At 40.0% G+C, this 23,198-nt stretch overlaps 1 protein-coding gene across 4 annotated transcripts in view; it reads left to right on the top strand.

Annotated features, from left to right (window-relative positions):
- Positions 1–23,198, top strand: part of DYRK1A (dual specificity tyrosine phosphorylation regulated kinase 1A) — a 95,594-nt gene that overhangs the window by 39,965 nt on the left and 32,431 nt on the right. The window contains exon 1 of one of the 4 annotated variants that reach the window (XM_075432036.1): positions 11,515–11,679. The exons of the other annotated variants lie outside the window; for them this stretch is intronic. The gene's annotated coding sequence lies outside the window, so the exon portion shown is untranslated. Of the gene's footprint in view, positions 1–11,514; positions 11,680–23,198 lie in introns of those variants that run through there. 4 annotated transcript variants of the gene reach the window in all.

Raw genomic sequence — 23,198 nt, 5'->3', positions numbered from 1 at the left:
ATTGCAGATAGAGACCACTGTTGAACGTATTTGCCATAAAGGTGGAACAGGTGGCAGCAGTTTTGTTCCAGACACAGAAGAGAGATCTGTTCTTGATTTCCTCCTCCCTACCCCATGGAAATCTATTGGTGCCTGTGTTATCCTAGCAAATTGGTTAGTAAGGGTCCCCTAAAAAACTGAGGATACAAGCATAGTATTAAGTTGTGCTTGTACTGGTTAGTTCTGGTTCTTTTCCTTTTTTGCATACTCCTGACTTCTGTTTCATTGTCTTACTGAATCGACTTTTATGTGTGAACAGAGAATCCAGCCTAAAGTTTGGTACACCACTCAGCACTGCTACCTGGTCTCACAGTGTCTTTATTAACATCACAGAGAATTTTCGTATTTGTGCATCTTGCCTATTTGAGGTCAATATCTTGGAGTGAACTTGCCACTTGTTTGCACTGCCTCTGAAATGTAATGTAGAAGGATCAATAGATGTGCTCTGCCAGGAAATGGAGTAGAAGGTTCGTGTATGCAAAGGTGGGTGAAGTTCATATCATTCTTACTTGGTTTGTGGAGACAAGTGATGTTTTACCTGGTTATGCAGGTAGTAAGGCATTTGAATAGAGAGGAAGCATTGTAATACTGTGATTGTAGTCCACAGTTCCTCAGGGCTGTCTCACCATTCCAGAAGAATAAATAACCATTTCTGGCAATCCATGAAGATCCCCGTACAGACAGCAGCGATTACAGAAGCCTGAGAAGTGGGATGAATACAACCACGTTTTGATAGATTCTTTTTTAAATGCTAGCTTATATGTAGTAGGACTTTCATCAGTCTTCAGGCTCCTCCAAGGTCAATGAATATGCCTAGATGGCTTGAACTGAGACTGCAAGTTTTTATATATTAGTAAAAGTATATGTGATTTCACCTGTCGTATTAGTATGTGTTCTGACTTGTTAGTGATGTCTCAGAAGTAGATCAGATCCTTCTCTGTGAATTGGGCTGAACAGAAAACTGGTGTTATCTTTGTGTATGTATGGAATACTGGCTTACATGTATTAGATCACCTTATTTAAAAATATATTAAAAAAGAAACAAAAAATATATTTACCAAGTTCTGTGTTTTCCAGTAATACAGAGACTTTGTGCTAGCTTGGAATGAAAGGGTGAGTTTGCCTGTTGAAGTAATTCACTTACTAAAGTTTATCAAAATATCTGTGAAAAGCAATGTATGTCCTTCATACTTTCATTTACAACTTTGTTTTATGTAGTGTTCCACATTTTTATGTTAAGATTATGCTTTAAGTGGGCTATCTGTTAACTCCTTAAAGACTGTGAAAAAGCAGTGATCTATTCATTGATTTACTCTGGTTTCTTAATATTAAGTTACACATTTCTAAAACTTTCTGCTGTAAAATTAAGTAAACTTTTTACAGTGCTGAGTAGTTTTTGGAGACCCACCTAAGTAAAATGATGTATCCATAGCATATAGTTTATTTCTGGTGTTTAGTCTTAGAAAGGTGGTGTACAAAAGCTAGTGTTTCTTTTACGCTAAATGTTCACATCTCTGGAGTTTTCTCCAAAATTCAGTTTTTCAAAATGGGCATGTTGAGATGTTGAAGGAAAATTTTGATTCTAGCATTAAGATGATTCTGATAACTAACTAACTAACTGAAAAAATAGAAGGTGGTCTTGTGTACTCTAATTTAGACTAGTTTGTGAAGATCTTTGCATGTATATGTTTTGCACTTGGTGATTCTCAGGATCAACTGATTGTTCCTGTCCTTTGATCTCACTGGGCAGTTGCCTGATTAGAGCACTTGTCTTCTTTTAAACCAAACACGTTGCAAAGAAACAGATTCACCAGGCCAAAATCTTCCAGCAAGCAGTGCAGTTTTTAGATGATAACTTTTTGACATGTCTTCCTTCCTCATTCTTTGCACCCTAGTATTTTACAAAAAATGCATTCACAGTTGAACCTTTTCTGTTTTGCTATTTTTCACAATTTGGAAGGAAATTTTATCAAGATAGGTAGAAGACACTATTTGTGAATTATGCCAAGAGAGCTGCAAGAGCAGATGTAGTCAGAAGAGATTTAAGAATAAAATTTCACAGACAAAAAGGCCCACTTCTCCGTTAGTAAATTGAATGTTCTCAGCCACTGAAGCCAATCACATGGAACAGCACACATCTGTGCTAGTTAACTGTCCTAGCCTGTAAAACTGGGTGGCTGCCTGGAAGCTGCCTATTGGGAAGGATTCCTGGAACATGCTGACTGCCACACATTCCCAGGAGTTACTGGGGAAGAGTGCTAGTTGGAATGGATGCTATGAATGCTCTAATGTTTTACGAACACAGTGGATCATAGTTCTGTGCTAAGGAACCTTCCTGGGCCTGGCTGAATCTGTTAGATTAGATGTACACAGCTGCTAGTTCCATGTTTACTGAACTATTAAGTCCATTGTTGTCTACTAGTCCTTAATGGAGGACTGGAAAAATCCTTTTTCCTTTACTGTTGTCTCAGAATAAGATTGCTTGCTTTCTTCCTGGTCAAAACAAAGAAAATGTTGTTTTATCTATTGTTACATATACATAATATATGTATAAATATATATATGTAAATAACTATTTTTCCTGCCCTAGATCTGCAGGAATATTCCTTTGCTTCCTTCTCACTTACAAAGCCCGAGAGAATTTTGCGTTGTTTTGCTGTAGGATTTCTTCAAAAGTTCTCTTCCATATTCTGACAAATTGCATATGTAAAGTTGTTCTTATCCTCTGGCTTAGGCTGAGTTTATGGACTTTACGGGTCTTCATCACTTGTCTTCTGAAGAAAAGAGATCTTCCTCAGAAAAAGAGGCTGTTTCACACCCAAATCAATTGGTCAATTTTCAAGTGAGGATTCTGCAATTTCAGTTTAGAGTGCTGTGTTCAGCTTTGTGTTCCTGCAAAGACCACTGGTAGTGAAAGGCCCCAGGCAACAACTGTTTGAATCTTGAGAAAGGCAAAAAGTAGTTGTTGTGGTTTTTGTTTGTTTGGTGTTTTATTCTATGTCTGGAGGCATGTGGAGCTCCAGGGGAAGACAAGAAGCAAACCTTCATTTTTTTCTTGGGAGAAATCCAGACTCTATAGGCTGCCATCCAAATGCAAAAATTCTGACACTCTGTTCAGAAGAAAGTGCCACCAAAACGTAGCTAGCTGAGTACTCCACTTTTTCAATAGAAGGCAGCTTCTTTAAATAGAATTTGGGAGCTAACTTTGTCTGGAGCAATGGTTTGGGTTAAAAACACCACCGTGATGTCTTTTTGCTTGAAGTTTTTCTCTGTGGCTACAGGTATTCAACTCAGATGCGTGTAAACACTCAATGTATATTAAGATAGATTGGGACTAATTTGTGCCGTGTAACTCTGTGATCTATAGTGTATATAATATGAATGAAAAGTCTACTTCACCGTTTTTTGGGGGAAGGAGAGGAAGGGGTTGGTAGAGAAGAGAATGGAGTTCTTGTTTTGCACAAATTTACTTGCTTGTGATTTACAGCTTGGTTATAGTTTAAGAGTATTTTAATATAGTATTTTCTTTTTTTACTTTGTATCTCACTTTTTTCCAAAGACGTGAGTTTATTAGCAGTATCTTTTTGCCATCAAAAATCCACATTACCCTTGATAACAGATTAGCAGTAGCTTCGTCTCTCCAAGAAGCTGCAGTAAACCATTAGAAAGATGGTTAATCTCCGTCTTATCGAAGCCTTTTGATCAATTTAGAGAAAAGTGAATTGGTCTCTTATGAGCAAGTCTATGTAGCAGTGTACTTAAAGAGATTTGGTCTTCTTTCAAGATTAGCTTCACAGTTATGTAATGAATCAGCTGAATTTCATCAAAGACCAAGCAATTAGACAGGTATTACACCTTTTGGATTAATGGGACCTGTGACAGAGGTCTGTCTTCCTTTCTGTCTTTCCTTATTCAAAGAAACTCTGCAAGAGTTGATCAGTTTTTGAAAATAAGAAATGCCTTGGAAAGTTATTAGAAGCGTCTGTATAAGATGCTCCATGGAGAAGCATCAATATGCTCATTTTTGAAGAGTCATGGAGTCTTTTTTTTCTCCAGCTCATTCTAGGGTCCTCAGTACAGTTACAGGGGAAAGGGTGAGCATGTTAACTTCTAAATGTGAATCTGTATGCCTAACATGCTTCTGGCCTTCAGTAATTAAATCCTGTCTGTTTAGGTCCTCATCTGAGTAGACAGAATTACTGTAGTATCTATCTACTTGATTACAAAAGGGAGTTGTATGCATGGGCCCACTGACTTGATCTTTCTTCAAGTTACATCCTTGAGACTCTGTGATCATTCCTTCAGAATTCAGAAATAAACTATGTGTGCACACACACATGCGTTTCTTCCATGCAAATTGCCCCTTCTACTGATGAACACAGAAAAGATAGCTTGGATTAATTGTTTCCAGTGGGTGAGCTGAACTCCTGTGTCCACCATTTTGGATATACATAAATTGAAGAAGGATGGAAAATCTTGCAGTGTTTCTCTAAAGCTTTTCATTATTTGTTTGAACAGAGTGGAGGAAAGTGGAGTACGAAGTGGCACCATTAAGAAATAGTAGCTTCTTTTATCAGAGTTGTCAAAAAATAGCTGAATTTTGCTGGGGAAACTCAAGCTAACATATGAACTAAGAGAAGGTGGGAAGGTGTCCGTCTTTCCCCAGTTTTGGAATTGAGTCTGGTTTTTAGAGTAGCTTTGCAAACTTTATAGATTATATACATAGATAGTGATTAAAAGTATTTGGTAATAGTAAATAGATTAACTCTTGGCAGCGTATTAAGTTAAACCAGAGGCAGGTAGAAACAGATTGGGACATATACGCATAAATTTCTATTCTTATTTAAGAGCTTTTCAAAAGCATTATTTGCACAGCTATGCGTCTGAAAATCAAATGATAAAGCTCCACCTTATCGCAGTATGAATTTTGGTCAGTATTGAGAACTTCTAAAAATTCTGTTCCGTATGCAGAAGCATGTTTGTATGGTTTCTGTAAAGATGATGATAGCTGTATTGTCCATGATAAAGAAAGATAGGAGAATGCCCAGTGAGAGATAAAAGAGCAAAGGTAAAAGTGGAAGTTTAACCATTTCTTTTAATTTGGGGACTTTAGTTGATCTGTGATTTTTGTGGGGTTGTTTTTTGTTTTTACTTTTTTTCCCCCTCATAATAGTATTTAATACAAAGTTTACATTCTCACTTGGCACATGTTAGCCTAGACATACTCACTTTAACATGTCAAGGTTACTTAACGTCGACTCTTTAACACGTCAAGGTTAGATAGTTGAGCGTTTTTCTTTTGTCATTACTAAGCCAGTATACTGAATTTTTTGATGCTGCATTTCTGTAGAAGAATTGTGGCTTCTCACAGCAGAGTTCTTTCCTTTTCCCTCTTCAAATAGGATACTGGAAACTTTGAAGAGAAAATGTGAAGAGAAATGCTTCAACATAGACTAAGCAAGGCTGTAGGAACCTATTAGGTCACATTCTTGTGTGGAAGGGTTCTCCCCATGACAGGAAGATACACTGCCTCTTTTTCGATGATGAACACCATCTAGCTCAGTCTTATATTTATTGGAGCTTTAAACTCTAGGCAAGACAGGAGCACCAGCAAGTTTCAAGGTTCTCTTCACAGATAACTTTTTTCAGCCTCAGAATCAAGCAGACACATAAGCATCTTGAATCTTGTGCCTTTTGAGAAGGGGTAGTTAGCTCCTGACCATTAGTCTGCAGTGTGCCCAGGTGCAGACCTCTGATTTGCATTGTGGTCAGAAGACTAACCTCCCTTTTTCCTGTGAGGTGTCTCCCAGGTTTTTTGGGCCTGCTGAGAATTCAAGATATGTTCACCATAATGTCATACTTACAGGCATGGTAGAGACAGACCATTTAGAAAAGTTGTGAGAAAAACAGAGCATATGCAACCAAAACTGCAGTCTCTGCAGTTAAACTCTGGGCCAACTGTATGACAGTTTCCACGTCTATAGAAAACACAATGCTGTGACCGAAAATGAATATGCTTAGTAGTTCACTCCTGAGGACTTTGTTTCCCTTGAAAATATGTGGAGGGTGAAGCGGAGCTGATTGGGGACTTCATTGCTACTACAAACTTCTTTCTCATGCCCAAGAAGATGGTTTGGCTTGCTTCGTCTATTTGATACCATGAGCATTTCAGAGAAATCCCTCCGTGGCCTTCGGGACATGTTTGTGTAGGAAGACAGATCAAGTTACATTATTCTCTACAGTTGTGGAACCCATAGTGAAATAATTATCAGCACATGAAGAAGGCTGTCTCTGACCTGAGTCCTTTTAATGCTGTTTGTTCATCATTAGTCTCTGTGCAGCTCTACCTTTCTATATGATTCCCATTTTGTAGCATAAAGTTTAATCGTTGCTGTCATTTTTAAACATTGGATTATTGGCTAAAGATGGCCAGTACCATGTCAGTCTCAAGACCCTACCATGCTGCCTTCTCACGAATAATGGCAAAGGCAATTTTTCCATTTCTGTCCACCTTCTTTTGTTTCTAGAGATGTTAGGAAGTCTCCCCTTATGCTTTTGTGGGGCAGAGGAAAAAGGGGGAAGTCCTCTATGGCACTTCTGTTTGTACATGATAGGGCTCTCTGAAGGTGCGAAGAATTACAGCATTTCTGCAAATTCCTAGAGCAGTCTTGAAGAGCCTGTCTGAGATTGACTGACATTTTGAAACGGTTTTGTGCTAGCATGTACAGCAATGCCAGCGAACAACACCGTATTGCTTTCAACCCAGATGCTTTGGCAAATAGTAGCTTCATGTATTGCCACTGCTTGGCATAATGACTGATGCTACAAAGCAGTAGCAGGTGGTTTGGATTTTTTCTGCTCATTCTGCACCAAGTCCCTATTTTTTGCAGTGGCTTTAGAGGATGATAAACAACATTGCTCTCTCTTCTGGTAAGGATTTTAGACTCTGAGATGCACTTGGTAAAAAGTTGGGCTCAATGGCAGTCTACTGGGTGAGGGTACTAAGTTACTCAGCTCTCATTTTCTTTTACAGACATGGGTTACAGATACTATGTTTGTTTTATACTTTCCCCCCAAAATTCATCACTGCAGTAACAGAAAGTCATAACGGCTCTAGTTTATGTCCTGCTGTCAGTCACATTCCTTCTATACCCCTTTTCAAGCATCTTTTTCCACAATAGTTTAACATAGCCCTCAATCTAGTATGTCTGCTTTTTCAGTCATGGGGAGGAGGGCACTTCAAACTTCTTCCCTGTTGTCTTAGCATCTACTTGGTAGAGAAGAGTCATGCTGTTTGAAGTGCGCATCTTCAAGCATGTGTTTGCCAGAGTCCTCACTGGTAGCTGCCTGCCATACATGAAGTAAGGTGTTACATAAGCGTTGGCTATATGTGCCCACTCATTCCATAGAGCTGAAGGGATAACGAGCCTTATTACAATAATGCTTGGATTAGAAAGTTTCCTGTTTGGTATATTTTTTTTCTTAAAAAAAAAAAAAAGTAATGAGAGATTTTGTTGTTTCTAAGTCAGGTAAAATTATGTTTCATTATCTGACTTCATTGAGAACGCACTTCTAAAATTTACTGTAATGCTGAAGCTTTGAAATGCATTGGTACCTAACCTTTTAAGATAGAGAGACTGTGTGTTTAATTGTTTAACTTTTCTTGGCTTGCAATGCCTAGGCCCTTGGTGACGTGACATGTTAGATCATGGTTCTTTTGCATTCTAGTACAGTCGTGTCTGGTGCCTATACATGTAATGTTCAGTATGTGCTTATGAACTGGAAGTATACTCTGATGAGACCGCTTGCACAGTTGTGCTTGAAACTCCGTCAGAATTAGAAGCCTGAAGGGGTTAGAACTTTGTTAGCATTTATGCTATGAACTGAACTTGTGATGATCCTTTCACAGAACACAGTTGTTAGATGAACCTTGCAGAACTGCTTATCTGTTTAGCGTTTGGATCCCGTTAATATTTTTCCGTAATCCCCTTGCCTTAAAAACATTGAAGTCTTTCCTTAGGTGGAATGTTGTTCTCCCTCTGCACCTCTGTGGAGGCAAAAAACCCCACAACAAACCCAAACCCATGTATAACCATCTGGTCAGATTTTCCTTGGCCTAGTTTGTATATCTGTCAGGGAATGGTGGAATGGTTTCTTCCCTCCCTGATGCATTTCTGCACCCCCTTTGAAGTAACCTATCTTTTCTGGCGGCCAGAGAGTACCTCGCTACCTCTACATTGCCCTGTGTATTGGTGTTGCAGATGCGTGCAATGGGCAGATGTCTCAGTAGCTTGCTCTGAGAATTGGCATGTAAAACCAGAGACTAATGGGAAGAGCGGCTTAAATGTTACAGTTTAAGCATGGCAATTGGAACACATTGTCTTTGGTTTATGCATCTTTGATAGTGTCCCTAGAGGAGAGAGGTGGCACTTTGCGGAAAGGAGGAGCTCAGCCATGGCAAACGTGAACGCTAGTCTCTGCCTACAGAGCTTTTGTAACCCAGGAGTTAGACTTATAGATGCATGTAGGTGAAGATACAGACAAGATTTAAAGGTTTTGGATTTGCACAACTCTGATACTTGAATGGTGTTGAACTCATCATTATTATTGGTGTGAAAAAAACCCAATTTTAATAGCTAGCTGTAAGTTTTTAATACATACTGCTTCGTTTACACTAGAAAAAGTAAAGCCTTTGAAGGAAATGTTTGAATTATACTTCAGAAATAATTTTCTTAGATCACAGTATTATCCTAAAGGAATCTTGATACAGTCTTTTTGTTTTGTTTTGTGGGTGTTTGTTGTTGTTGCTGTTTAGGGTTGGTGTGGTGTTTGGTGGTTTGTTTATTTTTTTAATTTTTCTAGTTTTACGTTTGTGCAACTTGAGAGTAATAAATGTAATTTACAGTGACCCCCGCTTTGTGGTCGTATTGTTGTTTGGATTAATGAATCCTGGCATCACTGTCTTTTAGTGGTTGCTAGTTTCAAATACGTATTCAACCATATTTGAGTTTTTTCTCACTGAAAGCTAGTATGTCAAAATGAGACAAATCAAAAGAAGTAATTACTTCAACTTAGAAGTCTGTGTGCTAAATACCGATATTATTACAAAGGCAGGAAATTGGTCTTTCAAATAAGTGCTTTGGAATTGTGAGGTTTCACTGTACTTGTGAAAGCTTGGTTTTATTTCTGATTTTAGTTGGAGTTCTCTGATTAGCAGCAGCTAGATATGGAAATGTTATCACTTTTTACTGGGGAATGATTTGTTGTTTAATGACTTAAGTCTGAATGCAGTTTGTCAGGAGGAAAGGACTGGCTTGAGATGGCTATTGTAAAATGCTGGTGTCAGAATATCAGTTATCAAATCATTGAGAACACAGCAGATAAATGACTTAGTTACAGTTTACAACTTGTGAATATTTTATAGAAGAAAATAGTTCTGGTGCTTCCAGTCTACTTTGGAATTAGGAAAAAACCTTTGTTGTTGTTTTTGTGAACTATAATATGGATTAATATGGACAGCATGCCTAGGAGTTTAAGTATGCTGTTTTTTAGAAACTATGTCAGAATTTCTGTTTTTAATACAGAGTATAAAAACAGTGTACTGTCTCCAAATGCAACGTTAACTGCTCTGTTAGTTGCCAAAACTGAGTATGTATTATAAACTTCTGTTTGAGTGAAATTAACTGTATTAAAATCATGTATGAAATCAGCCATTGAAGGCATTCCCTGGAATTGTGACACCAGCAGATTCCCCGTAATCAAGATAAAATTTATAATGGTAGCTATTTTTTTTGTTGTTCAGTTTGTCACTTAAAAAGCCTTCTATCTGTTTATCTAAGTCTAGAAAAGGCTTCTGTTTGACATGAATTAAGTGTATGATATGTTAATTTTTTGCCAGCGTAGCAATCCCAAATAAAGTTTTGTACAGCCAGTTTGAAATTAGTAAAGCAAAAAGACTTGCCATGTCAATAGGTTTATGCGTTATCAAATCCTGCAAGTGGAAGGAGGGGACGTAGCATGAATTCTGAAAATACATGCTTGCTGATGTACCGAGTAATTTCATTTTCACAGTCGTTTTATTTTAAAATTTTCAGCACTATATCGGGTGAAATCTACCTTTATGGTAAACATCAGAATACAAGTTGGATTGATGTAACATAGTGAAATAGTTTGAAAATCCATGCCATTCTTTAACTGTGATGTAGAGTTAGAAAGATTTTGCATCAGTTCATAATACTGTATTTATTCAAACTGCACAAGTACTTTCAGATCCTCCCCCTCTCTCCTGAAAGCTGTTTTCTTTGGTCAGGTATTGAATAATTTATATCATGTGAGACTATTGCACATGATGTATTCATCCCTTGTTTAGCTCTTACATTAATGGTTTGGCATGCTAGCTGTACATTGATATGGTAGATGCTTTCCATTTTTTCTGTACCAACTGTTTAAATATATCTTGTGCCTCAGTAACTACAAATGGGAAATGACTTGAATTATTCTATTTCCCTTGATGGTTTTTATGTGTAGGAAAAGATTCCTTTTTTAATATGTATGTATTTGTACAAGAGATTAAAGGAGAGCTTTAAAAATGATTCAGATATTCACACGAACCTTATATTATGTTCAGCTGGAAAAGCATGTGGAATCTGAAAGGTGAAGTTTAGACCTTAGGCTAGCTGTTAGCCACAGGTATTGATTAGGTACAAAGTATTTGGTGTTTTTCACCTCCTGTACAGATCATGTGGTTTGATGTGTTGCCATGTAGCAGGTAATTTGTATTCAGTCTTTAATTAGTTTTGCACTATAAACTGAAAATTGTAAGTAATGTTATTTATATTCTCTTTGGAGGTGGCGAAAGAAGGCGGCACTGCACCAATACAAGAAACTCTTATTTAACTGCTGATAAAAGTATTACTTTGAGAGGACAGTTGAGCAGACCAGGAGAAGGATTAGTGCTGCAAAGTACTGGCCCAGGCTGGATTGCTTGGAAAATCTTGTAAGCCTATGGTCAGATAATGCTCTGCTGCTGCTGCTTACTGCTCTTGGCTGCTGCGCTGTTGTGGGGTTTGCTAGATGAGCATAAATCAAAAAGCAGTAATTTAGTTTGAAAAGCTAACATGAGATACAGAATAGACGGCATTGATTTTTTTTTTTTTATGTATCAGAGGGGTTAGTGCACATACCAAGATAACTGTACGTATTTTAGGACATACAAGGAAATATTTCAGTAGTTTTACTATTGATAAAATTTCCAAAATGAAGCTGTTAAATTTTCTAACCGCGAGAGCCAGTAAAACTTTTAATTTCTGTTAGCATCAGGCTGCGGAACTGACGCTTTGGGCACTTTTATAAAAGCAGATTCCGTGATTCAGATCTGAAAAGTTTTGAGTGTCATAGGGATTGATAAAGAAACACAGATCCTCTCTCCTCTCTGGCAATGACCCAGGCTGGAGGCTGACAGACAGTCATGGCCCTCCTGTAGCCAGTCGGCGAGCGGAACAGTGTCGCGATCCTTGGAGGGTCTGAGACACCGAGGCGGCGGCTGCCGCCGTCGCCTTGTGCCCTGTACGTGGCCAGGCGGTGTCGGGCACCTTCCACACGCCCTCGAAAGCAAGACGCACCCCAGCACCCATCTCCCAGGTGAGTGAGCTGCAGCAGCGCTCCCACACCGCTGTCGGGCTGTGGGAAGGGAAGTAAAACACGCACAGGAGCACTTGCGTCTGCCGCGGTGTAGGGGGAAGCTGTGCGGCTGCGTTCTGCTTCCGAAGAGAGAGGCGGTCGTTTCCAGAGCAAGCCTGTCGGTCCGTGCCCTGGGAGGCTTCGTGTGCAGGGCGCCGAGCGGTGCCGGCTCTCCAAACACGCGTCCGCGCGGGCGGGAGGGGAGCCTCCGGGGCAGCGCTGGAAGTGGCCATGGTCAGGGGCTGCTGCGCTCTGCGCTCTGTTCGCACTGTCACAGCACAGGCGCGCAACGACAAACGTCCTTTCAGATAAGCTTGGTTTTTTAAAGTGGTGGAAAAAATTTGCCTGTTTCTGGTACGATACCTGTGTTTCTTACGTTCCATCTTTAGTGGCGTTTCAGTTTGGTCAAATGGAATTCATTTACTTAAAATCTGCCAGTAGGGTAAATAATAAAGGACGTTCCTTCGCCAGTGTTCTTCCTTAAAAGCAAAGAATCAGGAACTGAGTGCCTGTGGGAAAGGGGGTGGTAGGAGCAGCAGGCGCTGCCCGGTGCAGCCGAGCAGTCCGGATCGTTTTGTGCGTCGGGTGAGCCGGCCGGCCGCGCAGCGACCTCGGCAGAGCTCTCCGGGGGAGAGACGGCCCCGCAGCGGGCCCGCCCGCCACTTCCCCGGGCCCCCAGGGCGCGTCGTGCCGGCCGTCCCGGCGCGGAGCTGCCGCGCGGGAAGGGCGGTTTAACTCCTCGCGCGGCGCTGAGCCCTAATCCCCGCGTATCATCGCCGCAGCGCCCTGCCCTGCGGTGGGGGTGAAATGTAGAACATGAGGCTAATCCTCGGCGGACGGGGCTAATTTCGCTTTAAACCCGAAAGCGTTAACAGCGACTCGAAAACGTGACAAAGCTCAATCGCGTTTCTTGTTTACTGCTTGTTTTCCGATTGGACAATAGGCAGCGGCTCTGCCCTGGCAACTGAGGGCCGCGATTTGCATAGCCCCCTGTGATTGGCCGCCCGGCTGGCGGGCTCGCCCAATCAGGCGGCGGCGTTTTGGTGGTAGGCTATGCTAATTACGCGCTGTTGCTGGGGTTCGGGGTGGTTTCCGCGCGCCGTTCTGCTGCATTGTGTTGCCTGGTGAGCGGCGTTGATAAATGAGCAGTTAATGATCTGCAGCAGCGCCCGCGCGCTGCGGGCGGCACGGGCTGCCCAACGGCCGCCGGGGGGGGGAACTGCTGTTCCATCTCTCGCCCCCCACGCCCCCCCGGGCCGTGTGGGTACGGGTGTGTGTACCTATACTTGTGTTAAAAGATGCGTGTGCAAATGCACACCGCGTTCATTTAATTAAAAAAAAATCGTCATTGGACTAGCTTGAAACCAGGAAAGAGTGCTGTGTAGATGGCAGAGGACTGCTCTCGCTCCTTCCCTGCTTAATTTTTCTTCTTTTTTTTTTTTTTTTTTTTTTTTTAATTAAAGTGCCTTGTATTGAAGTAACCAGATTTATGCAGAGAGCATGGCTGTGGAACGTTAATAAAGTCAGCTTTAATATCAGCACTGCCTAAAATGCAGTAACCTCTGCATCTGAGATAAGTATCTGTAGCTGGTGTGGATACAGAATAAGCTATTTCTAGAGCACACACTCGCCTTTTAAAAATGGTGTATTCACATGTCTTCTTCCCCACCCCCCAAACCCCTCCCCAAAAGCCAAACCCCACCTCAGCTGTAATAGTGGAGTCTGGATTTTTTTCTGTCCTATGTATCATTCCTGCCTAAGAGTACTGGGAAATCTGATCTTAAAATATTTTTGTTGCACTGTATCTGTGTCTGTTTCTTTTTTTGCTGCTTTCCAAACCTGCTTTTTCTCCTGTTCAGTCATGGGTTACTTTACCTTCTTCAGTCCTCCTCCCCAGTCCCTCTTGCTGTCTTCCTTAGCTGTCCAAATTGTGGGCTTTCTTTGCAATAACTACTCGCATTCTTTCTGTCCAACTCAGTAAAACTGACTTTTTAATAAATTATTTAACTGAGTAAGTCCATCTACGTAGCTTCTGTGGGGTTTTTTGTGTGGTGGTGGGTGGGTGTTTTTTTTTTTTTCCCTTCGCTTCTCGCCCTTCCCTTTAGCAGAGATATCAGTGTATGTCTGAGGTTTGATACGACCTAGCATTTACTAGTAATAGTGGAAATTACTGGCACATTTCTGACCAGGTATAACCCTTGTGTCAGCAGATTTGGAATCCTTTTGAGTTCAACTGGAATTGGAATTTTAGTAAAAGTGGTTGCATATGACAACTTTGTGAAATGTTTTTTGAAAAACATCTGTGCATGTATTATTTTTCTAATTTTTACAAATTTGAATTGGTACCTTAATACCAAGAGAACAGACAGTGTTTTCATGATTCAATGCTTATTCTTAGGACTGAACAAGTTTTGTTTTTTTAAACTAAACATTGTAGCACGTTAGTTCAGATGAGTGATAGTCTGTAGCCATTTTCAAGTTGCGCTCATAACGAAGACCAAAGCTTACTGTTAAAAAGCAGCCTATGATTAAATCTGATTTTTATTTTGGTGGAATTTTAGTTTTTTGACTGTTTTGTAGACCCTTCAGAAAACTGACAGCAGAGGTAAATCTAACTGCTATTGAATAAAGCAAAAGTTTCCTTTTAATATGGAAACTTGATGATTTCTAGTGCATTCTAGAAGTCAAAAAATAAGATAAAATGGAATTTGTGTGTACGTGGAGTTGCTTGAAGCCTTCTGAAATGTGAGTGTAGAGATTCTTTTATAGCATGTTTAATGGAATGATTTTCATAAAATCATGTGAATTTAAACTTTATGTCACTAGATTTCTGTTGTTTGTATTATAAGATTGCCATGACTTAAAGTATTTTCTCCTTTATGTTTTTTTACTTACTGAATTTGACAGAACTTTCTGTATAAACAGTGTTTTCTGCTTGTATTTGTGTTTTTCACAGGTTGCACTGGGAACTGAAGGACAGGTGTGGGCCTTTCATCTAGATTAAATATACTTACATAATTGGAATTAAGTAGTTGTTTTTAAACCATTGTTTGGAATAATACATTTCATTCTTTGTTTCTATTCTAAGAGCTCTTACAAACTTTCACTGTGATCATAAAAACACATCTCTGTTTTTCCCTCTTACTTCGTAGGGGGAGAGAAAAAAAAAGTGTCAGAACCCTAACCTTAGCACATTTTCACCAGCATTGGTGTCCTCTGAAAAATGAATGTTTTTATGCTTTTGAGTATTTTAATAAAATGTTGGGGTTTTTCAGTTTTAAAGCAAATGTTAATCCTTTTCTTTAAATACAGTTTATTGTATATTCAATAATTAAGTATTGATTGCTCAGCTGTTCAGTTTTACTTACTCATTTGACATAATACAAATACCATGTTGGGCTGAGTCATCAGCCACACGAGTTGAATTTGACCAGTGTTTGTCAAGCAACAGGTTTATGACAAAGAGTTGGACAGGGTTACAATGTGGTAGGAAAACTTCTGAAGAATGTTAAATGTGTGTTAGAAAAAGATAAAACCTTCCATAATAAATGTGTTGGCGTGTATGCAGTTGCACAGTTGAGAATATCTTCTCTTGGAGGATCACATGAAGGCACTGCGTCAAAAGGGAGCTTACAAAAAATATAAATCAGCCACCCAATGGTAGAATAAACAAAATTGCTGATGTGAAGCTTCTCCATTCATTTCTTCATGTCAGTAGAATTGCCTCTTTGTGGGAGAGCAGCCTTAATTTTTGTTGCTACTCAGCAGAGACCATCGGATGAAAAAGGCAAGCTCACAACAAACAAAGGAAGGTGATGCTTAATGCCGCCTGTGAGTAAGCTGTGGAGTCTTTTGCCATGCGATCTTCTGGATGCTAAAAGCCGAAATGCAAAAAGTGGTTTAGAAAGTCCATGGAAGAAAAGGATGCATGATATGTATGTGTATAGATACATGTTAATCGCAAAGACTCTGCTTCATGTAGTTCCTGGAGTGGAGACTAGGAGAATATGCCAGACAGCTACTGTTGTGTGCTTGCCCTCTTGTCTTCCTTCCAGGATGACTGCTGTTGGCCACTTCCAGAGACAAGACACTGATTTGAATGGATCTTTGGTTTGATATATGAGTTATTTCCCATGTTAGTGCCCCCTTGCTTGAAAGAACTATGTTGCTTTTCAGTCCTTAGTCCAATGTGAATCAAGTACCTCTTCTTGTTTGGTTTTGTTTGCAAGCAGAAATGAACATTTGTTTCAGACTTCTCTCGTTTGGTTTACTTTTCCCAAATTCTTGAAACCTAACCTGTAAAGCTGCTCCTCTGTGGAGCTCTGTGAAGCAGATTTGCCTATTAGTATATGTTCCTTGTCTTCATAAAGTCTTCAAATTCTATATACAAAATCATGGAACCTTTTTGTGTTTGATCTGTCTCCCCATTTTTTCTGAAGAATAGGATATTAAGTCCAGTCTCATAAGAATATTGCAGAAGGAAATTGTTCGTTGTGAATTACATAGATACAAAAACAATGACTACTCTATAGAATATATATGCAGACAGTAATAATTTTATTTGGTGCACAGTCTGAGGAGTGTCAAGGGATATTATGTTAAATACAATGAAAATAAAAAGATCCATTGTATAGCAACCTATTCTGTGAGCGCTACTTCCATTCTGTGCCTTAAAATAAATAGGGTATTCATGTAACTAAATAGTATCATAACTTATTTACATATAGGCACTAAATTAAAATTGTGGAAGTATTCTGATGTTTCCTAGCTTGTGTGCAGAGTACTCTTCAATTTTAATGTTCTTTTCAGGCCAGTGTATGCCTAGGTGGAGGCTTCTGGTCTATGTGAAGACCTGTACATAGGTTCAGTTCTCACTGTTTACTTGTGGGGTTGTAGGTTTTTTTCAGACTTGCTCTTAGGCAGCCTGCTTCTCAAGAATAGAAATGTGAAAGCAGACTTCTCATAGAGCTTAAGATTTTGACTTTGAAAGTTTGAGTACTTGTGTTTCCTGTAGGTTTTCACTGAGAATTTTGGCAGTCTTGGGCTTCATTTATAAAAAAAAGTAGTTTCACAGAATTTTCTTGGTTCCAAGATTCTCCAGAGTATACTCAAAGTAATATTTATATGTTAATGAAATATAGGTTTATATAGTGTTGCCAGTGGATTAAATCAGAAGTTGCTCTTGAGTTTTAGAAGTTTCCTTCTCCTGTTGTGGGAGGATTATAGTGAGCAGTGGCGTTTTGTCTTTCTGGTACCAGATTTTTGAAGTGGCTAGGGAGTGATACATGCCACAGTCTCTCCCTGTCACAGGTCTTAGCCAGCGTATTTCTGCAGTGAACTAGTGTCCCCTGAGTGCAGGCCTTACGGCACAAAAGCAATAAAGCACCTGCATGCAAGTCCTGTCCAAAGTCCACCTCCTACTGCAGCTCATCCAGGGAAGATGGTAGCCAAGGCAGGCACAACAGCATCGGAACAGTTAATGAAGCCTACTATTGGCCTGTCTTTTCTCCAGGTTTCTTGCTTCATCTCAGCCGTATGACCAAACATGTGACAGGCAAGTCATGTCAAAGGTCTGCAAGCTGTTGGGAAAGATGGCACCCAGAAGTAATTTTGTCACCCCCTAAGCACCTTGTCTTCTCTTCAGCTCTGTCCATGAGAAAGGATCACAATCAGGAGGATTCTGTGGGCTGGGTGTATTGGCCTAGTGAACAGGACTTGGGAGGGCGGCTGTTTCTAAGTTTAGGGCTTAATTTTGCTTTGAGAGAAAGCAGTGTTTGGCATTTCTGTAGAGGGAAGTTGGCTGAATAGTTATTGTAGAATAGCTTCTGAAGTAGCCATTCTTAATAGTATAATTCCTCGACAATAATATAGTTCCTCCAGAGGAGGAACTGGTGTGGGATATTTATAAAGGAGTTATTTGTTCTACAGTAGCTGCTGCAGGTAATTTCCCTTTGTTCCCTGGGTTCTCTCAGCTTTCCTCATTCCAGAGCGAGCTGAGTGAAGTCCATGTACCTTTGCATTCTCATGCAGTCATTTTAAATGCAGTGCGTGAGGACAATAGGCAAAGCAGTGTTTCAGTAGAGCAGTAGTTCACTTAGAGTTCAGGTTGGAATTCGGTTATTGCACTAAACTCTGAAAGCCCAAGTGCTTGACATTTATTATGCTTAGACAGAAGTCAGGTAAGTCTAACTTGTCTTAAATGTGGGTTTATTTGAACAGAGAGTTCTCAAGATACAAGTGTTTGTTTCTGTTGCTAATTGCTCACTGTCTGTTTTAGGATGTGCTAATACAGTGCAGAGGTGGTTCGGTATCAAAGCAATACAGAGATCAGCCTTCTCACTTTTCCAGGCTCATTTCTTAGAGGTATACTCAGTGTAATAGCTGAGCTATCATAGTGATCATTGGTACTGAGAACTTTTCCAAGCATGGATTTTGAAAAACAAGGTTGACCAGAACTAGTGAGGCCTCATCTGGAGTACTGTGTCCAGTTCTGGGCTCCCCAGTTCAAGAAAGATGAAGAGCTACTGGAGAGAGTCCAGCGGAGGGCTACAAGGATGATGAGGGGACTGGAGCATCTCCTCTACGAGGAGAGGCTGAGGGAGCTGGGCTTGTTCAGCCTGAAGAAGAGAAGGCTGCGAGGGGACCTAATAAATGCTTATAAATAGCTGAAGGGTGGGTGTCAGGAGGATGGGGCCAAGCTCTTTTCAGTAGTGCCCAGCGACAGGACAAGGGGCAATGGGCACAAACTGAAGCAGAGGAAGTTCCGTCTGAACATGAGGAAGAACTTCTGCCCTCTGAGGGTGACGGAGCCCTGGAACAGGCTGCCCAGGGAGGTTGTGGATTCTCCTTCTCTGGAGATATTCAAGACCCGCCTGGACAAGGTCCTGTGCAGCCTGCTGTAGGCGACCCTGCTTCGGCAGGAGGGTTGGACTAGATGACCCACAGAGGTCCCTTCCAACCCCTACCATTCTGTGATTCTGCAAAACAATTCAGTGTGTTAAAAAAGTGGATCTTGTGTGAGGGAAGAGGGCTGTAAAGTTCCGTAACTAATACAGGATTTTCTTTGAGGAGACATTTGGCTGTTTTCACATTCAGCAATATGAATACAGGAAAAAAATAACAAGAAGGTGGATACCTTCATCTGTGGTTGCATAGCAGGGATTGGAAATTAAAAGATTTGAAGTATGAAGCAGTCGTATGTGGTACGACAAACTACCATACTTGGTCTGTGGTGTAGGCCCACGAACTCTTGAACTCACTGTGGAGACGAGAATACCCATTGTGGTGAATGATACAGTTCACACATTTTATTCTCTGGTCGTGTTTTCTGGCAGATTCTCATTCATCTGTGAACGTATCACTGAGGTGGTTTACCTCTGCACGTTACTGAATGACCCGAATAGTAGATAGCAGAGACAGGATAGGAAAAGGGAGGATGGGGCAGGAGGGAGAGGAGGTGAAAGGAAACTCAGAACATTTAGGGTCAAAGCAATGATCTTTATAGGGAAAATGTTGAAGAACACGAAGAGAAGTACGAGCAATGCCTAGAGAATTGAGGATGAGTTGTGCGTGGGAGGAAGTCTTATACTTCAAAATGAGATGACCTCACAGTCCAGGATAAATCCCCAAGGAATATTGCCACCGATTCCAATTTAGTTCTACATTATTTCTGCCAGTCAAATGCTATTGTGCCATACTTTACTGGTTTTTAATTTATGGATCCGGTAAGAAATTCTGCCTCTTCTTTGAGCTGAGTTGGTTGAACAAAGAGGTGGGAATATGGGGACAGTGATGTTGTTAGGAAACAGCCAAAGCATTCTGCGGAAGTAATAATCACTGCCTGGAAGCCAGATGCAGAGGACTTGGGTACAGAAGGGGCTAAGAAGCTGTGATAATTTTAAAGGAAATAAGTTACCCAGATAGCAGGCTAGTGGTAAGTTTTCAAACATGGGGAAGGGCTACATTTGAACTTTTGAAAGTATGAAATAGAATGCTGATGTGACTTTCACTGCTTTTACCTGCTTCGTCTTGCACAACAGTCAATAGACAGTGAAGTAGTTTTAAGGCATTTGCAGAGATTGTGTTATCAAGGAGAGAACTCTTGTCTCCTGGTGTCATGAAATCAAGATCAGCTGCTGTGCTGGAAGATGCTTTTGTCAGTCTTGAAGACAAGCGTGTATAACTCAAAGGGTCAGAAGTGTTACAATGGTCCTTTTTTGGTTTTAATTTTTGATTGTGAGGTAAGTAGGTATGAAGAAATATTAAGGAGATGTCATTTCTTTTAATGTTCTAATGATTTTAATGGCTAAGTTTGTCTCCTTTTTTGTCCTTCACTATGAGTATACATAAATAGAGTACTTTAGTAGAACTGTGACAGAGAGACAAAGAGAGACATACATACATTGAGAAGCAGAGTGTGTATTTAATGAGTCGGGTGACAGAAATGAAAAGAAACTAATTGCTACGGGGATTTTCAGATGCAGTCCCACGTGACAGAGAGGCTGAGCTAATGACTCTTTGATTCAGAGAGGGAAATCCTGTCACTTACTTTGTGCCGGCATTTGTGGCACAGAACCGTGGAGGCTGGAAAGGAACTCTGGAATCCAGTCACCTGGTCCAGCCTCCTCTGCTCAAGCAGGGCCACCTAGAGCAGGTTGCCCAGGAGTCTGCCCAGCTGGATTTTGACAGTCTCCCAGGACATGTTATCCACAGCTTCTCTGGGCAAGCTGTGGCAGTGCTCAGTCAGTGACTGTGGGAAAGGCTGTAGCATGGCTTCCAATTTTATTAGACACCGGTCAGGCTTGTCCAGAGAATAGACTTTACAATGACCCAGCTGTAGGGAAAACTTAATTGAAATTTTCATATTCTTAGATACCAAAACTGAATGACCACAAACCACAAATTTTTTCAGAAGCAGTGATCTACTCTTGGGGTTGCGCACTGTCAGCTGAAACTCTTTACAGTCAATCAGTGAGTATTTGTGCCTTGCTTTATGTTGAAAGGAAAAGGCCAGCAATGCATTGCACCATTTGGTTACCTTGTGATGCTTTTTTTGGGAGGAGGTAATGTTTAAATGAGTTATGTAGACTGATGTCAAAATGGGAATTACAGAATCTAAAATGCATGAAGTAGGAAATTGAATTTTGAAACTGCATTGAGTTTTTAAAAATCTATGCAAAATTGTAGCAAAAAAAATCCTATATTTAACCAACTGTAGTTCATTTATAGACTGTTTAATAACTACCATTTCAAGTATTTTCTGCTTTGAGTTACTAATTTCTTTGGAAGAGTCATTTAAAACAAACCTGTTTTGAAGGAGAGAGATATTTCCCATCCTCCCAAAATAAAGAAATGTATTCTTGAGCTTATGCTCTTCCATTGTGTTAAGATGATGCTTTAAAGAAATAAAACCTACCTTCTTCCATATGATAGCGCAATCCAATTTTGCAGTGTCTGTATTTTTAGATAGTTCCGAGTTACAAACCTCTTTTGAGGTTATAATTTAAGTTTTCTCTATCGTCACATTTATGCTATTGGTCCCCTTTTAAACATTTTCTTTGGTTATAGCTACAATGGTTTGCTAGTACAATAGTGTAGCATTTTATTAATGCTCACTTCTTCCTCACTTGTTACTTTCCAGAGACAGTAAATTTACAAAAGTCAAGAAGTTACTTATTGTTATCATTTATATTTTGCTTATATTATGTTGTATGGAATGTCACTAATGAAGTAGAGTGTTCTGAACAGCTTCACTCCAAAAGAGCTGTTGCATTCATCACTGTAGGAGAAAAAGGGACATACTCTCTCAAGGCTGAAATAAAGGAGGCCTTTTGTAGCTGGACCTTCTTTATGACAAGTTCTGATTTAATCTCATCACAGGAAAATAAATGGTTGTGGTAAACTGTAAAAAATTAACTGTGAACATACATAAAGCTGTACATTTTTATGCTATTCCTTCAACACATTAGGTAAAGCCCATTCGTAAGATAATTCTACCCACTCCCAATCTGTTACTTCTTCCCTTAGTGTTCTTCACGCGTAGAGTTCTTGACATACTTTTTGTTTTCTGTCATTTTGTTTCCTTCCAAAGGTGCTTCACAACATGTGATCATTTGAACTTAAGGTGGTTAGAAAGGAAGATTCATGATTGGCTAGACCTTGTTCCTTAGATATTTCTATCCTGTAGAAGTTACGGATGTGACATGGTAACGAGCTCCTGTGGATTTTAGTATTCCTGTGGTGGTCAGTAGATCACTTGCTTTTTTGAATGTCTAGAGCTCTCCAAATGAACTTGAGCCACCAGGGGTTTTGTGAACCTCGCATTTCTATAGCTGACTGGCTTCTCAACCTGAAACTAAAGAAGGTCAAGATTGCTATGCTAGCCAATTCTTCTTTCTCCCCTCGTTTCTTCCTAACATGTCATTAGGTGTTTCTTGGCTCATAATAGTAGGTTAGGAGTATTTTCTTGGGATTAGTTGTATTGGGACAGGGATTGCAGGTATCATGGAACAAAGTTTGAAATGTGGCAAGGGCAGGTATTTCATCAGGGACCACAGCCTGAACATTACTTGGTTTTGTTGATATCTAAGACTGCTTTCAGCAGGAGAAGCCTGTGAACTTGTGTGCGTCCGTTTCAGTGGCAGTAAGAAATCGTAAAGATGAAAATCACTTGACTACTGATCTTTTAGAGGCTGTAGTTACAGTTCTTAAACTTCTGACCCAGGTAGTTCTTGCTTATTGCTAGCATGGTTAAGGGTTGATACCACCATGTTCACAGAGACTATTAAAATGCCTTTCTGTTTGGTGTAAGAACATGCTGTGTGAGCTAGCCAATTTCCATCCAGCTACTTGTAACAGACTTCGGGCCATGAGATGCTAGTCAGACTCTTGTCTCTAATAAATATCCCCTTTTCTGAGATTCAGTGCTGCTCTGTGAAATCGGTTTATGTTTCTACCAAAGAACAATGATTTTTATAAAAAGTTTCTTACTGCATACAATTTTTATCCATGTATGTTGGCATGGTAGGTTCTGTATGACTTACGTCCGAGCAGATAGATAAATGCTTGTTAGTCACAAATGCTGAATCTTAAAAAAAAAAAAAAAAAAAAAAAAAAATTAAATTGGATGAATAAAATAAAACAAGTTATTGTCAAACTCATTCTCAGAGAAACTTTATTTGTGATTCTGCATTCCAGTCACCTTGTAATAAATTATGAAGCTCTCTTTTCTTGGGTGTTACTGTTGAAAACTGAGTTGGTCCAACTGACCGTCATCAGTTTGGAAGACCAGGAAAGCTACAGCCTCATTGTCCTGCTGGTGGACTGAGGAGAGAAAGGACATGCAAGCTTCTGAAGTTTAAAGCTGAAGTGAAACATCAGTATTACAACTGTTCTTTTGTAGGCTAATTATAATTCTAATACTTTTCTACTTTTTTGCTGGTTTGTTTTTTTTTTTTTTTAAAGAAATGTGTGGGGAGTGT

The sequence above is a fragment of the Opisthocomus hoazin genome, chromosome 1 (genome assembly GCF_030867145.1).
Source record: "Opisthocomus hoazin isolate bOpiHoa1 chromosome 1, bOpiHoa1.hap1, whole genome shotgun sequence".
Lineage (NCBI taxonomy): Eukaryota > Metazoa > Chordata > Aves > Opisthocomiformes > Opisthocomidae > Opisthocomus > Opisthocomus hoazin.
The sequence above is the reverse complement of the archived record's forward strand: the minus strand, read 5'-3'. Positions and strand labels throughout refer to the sequence as shown.